At 29.5% G+C, this 6683-nt stretch overlaps 1 pseudogene; it reads left to right on the top strand.

The window, feature by feature from the left end:
- Positions 1-2243: 2243 nt before the first annotated feature.
- LOC143577996 (ent-kaurenoic acid oxidase 2-like) lies at positions 2244-5945 on the top strand (annotated as a pseudogene).
- Positions 5946-6683: the final 738 nt, after the last annotated feature.

The following is a 6683-nucleotide window of genomic DNA, read 5'->3' as shown; positions in this document are numbered from 1 at the left end:
AGACGATATCAATTACATACATAAAAGCAAAAACCATTAATCAAATGAATTTATTTTAAAAATAGGAAATTTGATGCGGTGAAAATGGTTTTTAGGAGAGAGAAAGAGTGATAATGGTTTCTAGGTGATCCGTCATTTGAAATGGCGGATCTATGATTAAATATAGGGGCTGTTAGTTTTTGTCGAGTGGGTTGGACAAGTAGCTGGTGTTCTGCCATTTGAAATGACGGATGTGATGCATTTTTTGCGTGATCCGTCATTTGAAATGACAAGTGTCGTCTGGACATCCGTCATTTCAAATGACAAGTATAAACAGTACCTGCCAGATTTGACAACTCCTAATTTTTCATTTTATATTTATTGTATTATATGTTTTTACTTTTATTATATTTTTTAAAAAGACTAAGAATTAGTATTATTTATAAAATAATATAATTAACTAGTAAAAATATATTAGTATTATTAAAATGACTAATCCGTTTTTACTTTTATTTATTTTACTTTTATTAATATTTAATATTTAATTAGTATAATTAAATAACTAATCATTATTATATATTAAAAACCAACATTTCTTTCTCTCACTAATTTCACTATTTATCTAACTTTCAATAATAGCCACGCAATATATAATATGATTATCAACCACACACACACGTTTACTTCATTGTCTTCTATTATTGAAACTATTTTTGATTAATGACTACCTGTATACAGACGCTCATCCAGTCGCAACGCATGATGTCAAAAACTTGTTAATATTATTAATTAACATTAATTAGTATATTAATATTACTTTTAATTAATAAGTATAATAATAATTGACTTTGGCCGAAAAAGATATGGCCGAACTCAATTAATATTATATTTATTAATTGAAAGTATCATTATGTTAATTAATAATACTAATTATTTGTCTTTTTAATAATACTAATTATTTGTCTTTTTAATAATACTAATTAATTATTAATAAAGAAAAATAAATAAAAGTATAACAGTCTTTTTAATAATATTAATTAATTTTTAATAGTTAATTATATTATTTTATAAATAATACTAATTATTAGTCTTTTAAAAAATAAAGTTAAAGTAAAAACATATCAATACAATAAATATAAAAAGAAAATTGAAAAATTAGGAGTTATCAAATCTAGCAGCAACTGTTCATACTTGTTATTTAGAATGACGGATGTCCAGACGACACTTGTCATTTTAAATGGCGGATCACACCAAAAATGTACTACATCCGTCATTTCAAATTTTGGAACACCAACTACTTGTCTAACTCACCCGACAAAAACTGGCAGCCCCTATATTTAATTAGAGATCCGCCATTTCAAATGACGGATCACCTAGAAAGCATTATCACTTTTACTCTCTCCTGAAAACCACTTCCAAAACATCAAAATTTCAATTTTGAAAAAAAAATCAAACAAGTTGTACGTACTGCTTTGAATCATAACGTGTAAACTATAAAAATCAAAATATTTCAACGAAATCAAAAGGCAGCACATGCATAACAAAAGTAGCCTAATCCCATCTTAAATAAAGCTACGAATGAAAATGATACGTTTAGTCTATTTCTTTCTAAATTGTATTGGGACGAGTGACGGATCTTGAATATCATATTTATAAGATAAATGGATAAAAATCATTCGTACTTTGCAATAATACGTTCTCATTTAAGTTGTATGACACATCGATCATAAATATATATAGTATGACAATTTCACGTTCTGACTAATGTGACATTTTGAGTGAGAATGTGTAATGACAATAATGTCCTCATCTTTTTTGCACATGTCTATCATTTTTGTTAATATTTAACGAAAGTTAAACTTAAGTACTTAACATTGCTACAAAATGAAAACCTTAATACCTAAACATGTAACTTTTAAGCCCTTAATACTCAATCATGTTATTTTAGAGAAACGTTAGAGGCTAACTGCGTAATTACGGCGCCTTCTTAATATTATTATTTATTACTTGATCATTATCTTAGTAAGGTGTGGTTGATAATTTTCCTAAAATACTTATCAAACAAACACAGATACAATTTCAACAATTTACATATCTTATGATATAATATAATTCTCGATTAATTAACATAAAACAAATGTGACAAAAACACGTGCATATCTTCTTATATAAATCATGACACTCCAACCTCATCCTTATCTTTCACTCTCTATACAAGTATATATATCTATCAATACACGTATAGTTTGATTGCGAATTTGAAAATGGAATTTGGTTATTATATGGGAATTTTGTTGGGGTTAATGGTGGTTTTGAAATGGGGATTAAAGAGTGTGAATATATGGATTTACGTCGTAACTTAAATTAATCAGGTATATATTTAATTTATTGATTAAATGAAAGTTTATATAAATTTGTATTTTTTATTTTATTTTTTGTAATTAATTGGAATTTTAGAGTATTTAACGACTCATTTTGGTGTCAACTGTGAAAACTTGTGTCATGTACTCATGGTCATCCAACTATTATAACTATTTTCTCCCTAACATTTGTTAAAAATATTATATTAATTATAAATTATTTAATATTTATATTGTATTATATAATAGAGTAGTTATATTATATAGAATATTTAGTTATATTAAATTATCAGTCATAATTTGTGTTATATAAAAATATAAATTAATTATATGATGTTATTTAATATAATTTAATTAAATTAGCATTAATGTAAGATTATATAATATTTCTATAAAAACAAATTATATATAACATTAAAAAGTATTTAATATTATATAAGAAACAGACAAACCAACCAAAATAATTATAAAAAAAAAGAAGAAGAAAACAAAAATAAAACTTTCATATTTCATGATGTTTTGTTGGGGGATCCATATGTCTTAAAAATATCTATCAAAATAATTTATTTGTCACTGGACACAAACTAACACTACTGAGATCAATATGACCTATGTTGTGTAATACATGCAAGTCGTATTGATTGCCAATTATATCTGATTATTTGGGGCTAGTGTACAAATATTTGGTGGCCTACTGGCCTATGTATTTTTAATTTCTCAAATGTTATGATCTTTGATAAATTTGATGTAGCAAAATCTTTTTATTTATCATTTCACAAAACAATATGTTTTTTTTAATTTAGATGCGGGTCCAGCGGTATTTACAATGTTCGGTAGTCCTGGCATCATCGTGACTGTACCCGAAGTAGTTAGACAGGTGCTGTTGGATGACAACAGATTCATGCAAGGGTGGCCTAACTCCGCAGTTGAAATCACGGGAAGGAAATCGTTTATTGGAATATCATATGAAGAACACAAAAGGCTTCGTAAGTTGACCAAAACACCGATCAATGGCCATGAAGCCTTGTCTATGTACATCCCCTACATCGAGACCAATGTAGTCTCGTCATTGGATAAATGGTCAAAAATGGGCCGAATCGAGTTCCTAACCGAACTCCGAAGGTTAACGTTTAAGATAATTATGCATATTTTTCTAAGCTCAGAGATTGAACACTTGATGGAGGTCTTGGAGAAAGAGTGCACAACGCTTAATTGTGGCCTTAGGGCCATGGCCATCAATATTCCTGGTTTTGCATACTATGAAGCACTTAAGGTTCGTTCTCATGGTGTTTCACTGTTTTGTTTACTACAAAATACAATTGTAGATGTAACATGATTGTTTTTTAAGATGATTTTCTTAAATGGTTCATGTTTACGGGTTGATGGATTGACCCAACACGAACCCAAAAATTTGGCATGCACATAAATACAATACGAACTCGAAAATCATGTCAAACACAGACATAGACATGAACACGTCATGAGTTTTCACGAATAGATATGAACCCGACCCATGGAATTTAGTTTAACTCTTTTTTTTAATATTTAATACTTCAAAATTCCAAATATGAATAAAATAAATACGAATATACTTAAAATAATTACAAAACTTGATTTTAGTTTTACTATTTTCTTTTAAATTTTGCAATAAAATATCCTATCAATTCAAGTTATAGTAAACACATTTATGGGCTTGACTTGAAACTGACTCGAACCCATCAGGTTAACTCGAACATGACCCATTAGCGAAACGTGAATTGAGTCAGCTGAACCCAAACTTATGAATTCCATGTCATGTTAGAAATTGAGTCAATTGAATTACTACACGTTTATAGGCAAGAAGGAAACTCGCAACCATTATGGATGGAATAATAAACGAACGCAGGAAGAAACGAGAAACACCTCAAGGGATTACTCGAAAGGATATGCTCGATCTTCTCCTAGAGTGTGAAAACGACAACGGAAGAAAACTAGACAACGAAGAGATCATCGATACGTTAATTGCATACTTAAACGCAGGCCATGAATCATCAGGCCACATCACAATGTGGGCCACTATCTTTCTCCAAGCACACCCTGATGTTTTCCGAGCCGCCAAGGAAGAACAAGAGAGGATTGCGAATAATATGTGGTCGGACCAAAAGGGGTTGACCCTAAACGAGTATATGCAAATGGAATATCTATCTAAGGTGATTGATGAAACGCTTCGCGTGGTGTCATTTTCGTTCATGACTTTTCGAGAAGCCAAAGAAGATGTCGAGTTCAAAGGTTCGGTCATAAACTCGATCTAAATAAATATATAAAACACCTCTACTTAGATATGAATTTGTTAATTATTTGGTTTTAGGTTATGTGATTCCTAAGGGATGGAAGATTTTGCTTTGGTATAGGAGTGTTCACCATAATCCTGAATATTACCCCCAACCCAAAGAGTTTGATCCTTCAAGATGGGATGTAAGTCTATAATGTCTTGCTTGTATATACTAATGACTTTGTGAGTTGTGCACTAATATGAGCATGCATATTGTTGACTAGGGGTATGTACCCAAACCAGGAACTTTTGTTCCATTTGGGGGAGGAAGTAGACTTTGCCCTGGATACAGCCTTGCCAAGCTAGAGATTTCCATCTTCCTTCATCATTTTCTCCTAAATTACAAGTAAGCTTATTGTGTAACACTAAACTATAATAAGATAATATATATATATATATATATATATATATATATAATAATTAAATTAAATCTAAGTCATTTAATTTTTCTTATAAATATTCAGTTTTGCATATAAATATGTACGTTATGTATGTAAAAAAAAGAAAACTAATTTGTTTATATGTTTTTCAATTTTTAACCGTTTATCTGCACATGTATAAGTTCCATACATAAAGGAGATTTGTTTATGCATATGTATAATTTTTTAAATTTAAAAAAAGAAATGAGTAAGCATTGTATTTAAATGATTTTCTTATAATATAAAATTCTTAAGAGTGAAATATAAATAACTTATATGTACATATTCAGCTTGATTTTTAAATATATATAGCGTTCATCAATGATGTGGATTATTACATGGGTACATTAGTGTGTGAGAGGGAAACGGATGTGGTTACACAACTACCTTATGAGTCACATTCAAAGACATATGTATACAAATTCGTTATGTCGTGCTCTTATTTCATAACATACTATTGGTTCATAAATGAACGTCTCTTTAGTTATATATATTCGTGTTATCAATATATTTATATATATGTATGATGAAATGTTGATCAAATATGATCTTTGTTTGTCTGATTTGAGAGAGAAGGTCCCGTTGAGTTCTTAATAATTATAAGATTTTTTTTATAAGTTCATTGAATAAGTTCTATTTACTCAATCAATTTTTCCCTCCTCTTTTGTTTGTCCACCACTTTTATAGTATTTTATATTTATAGTATACATAATTATTCATTATGTTAAGATACTATAATAATAAGAAAAAAATACGTAATATTTGATTTTATATTGTAGACTTGAAATGGAGAATCCAAGCTGTCCTGTTAGGTACCTGCCTCATCCAAGGCCAAAAGACAACTGCGTGGGAAGGGTTGTTAAAGTATCCAACTGAAGGAGCGTAGGTTACTAGGTTTGGAAACTATGTGTATAAATAACGTTGTATGTATACGGACTTGGATAATGTCGTGTGTACAACATGCTTTGCTTCCGCTTCATTTGCGATCGTGTGCAAGTTCTGCTATTTGTTAACCAAGTGTCTTGAGTGTCATCATGCATGATTGTTTTTACATTCTATTTTAGTACCATAAAATCTTTATCGAAATTATTGGTAATAAGATGAAACATGGCGTGTTAATGTTTCGAATCGTGATGCATATCACGTCTGTGCATGAAATCGAAAAAACCAACCGGAAACCAAAATGATCGACATGATCAAATTGACAGACTGAACAAAATAAAAACTGATGGTTTGGTAATGTCTTCCGAATACCGAATTTTGTTATTGGTTTGGGTTTTGTGCGTACCCAAAACCGAATCGAACAGAACCTATTGAAACCAGAAAAGCCGACTTTTGTTATTGAATTTGTGATATATAGATGGTGTAGCCCAAACTTTTTAGACCCAAAATGTGTGATAATTAATTAATCATTATTTAACAAAAAAAAAGTAGAATAAAAGTTTTAGACCCAAATACATTATTTTGGGTCATTTTTTCCTCAAAAGTTTCAAGCACAAATGGCAAATTTGAGAAAACATAACTAAATCAGACCTGCTGTGAAACCTAAAGTCAAAAACCGAAAAATCAAAATTAATGATTTTCATTTTTAAAAACCAAAAAAAAAGGTTTTTG

This window comes from Bidens hawaiensis, unplaced genomic scaffold (genome assembly GCF_021521415.1).
Source record: "Bidens hawaiensis isolate Kalapana, Puna unplaced genomic scaffold, B.hawaiensis_p1.1 tig00028991_1, whole genome shotgun sequence".
Lineage (NCBI taxonomy): Eukaryota > Viridiplantae > Streptophyta > Magnoliopsida > Asterales > Asteraceae > Bidens > Bidens hawaiensis.
This window is presented reverse-complemented; position numbering and strand designations above follow the sequence as displayed.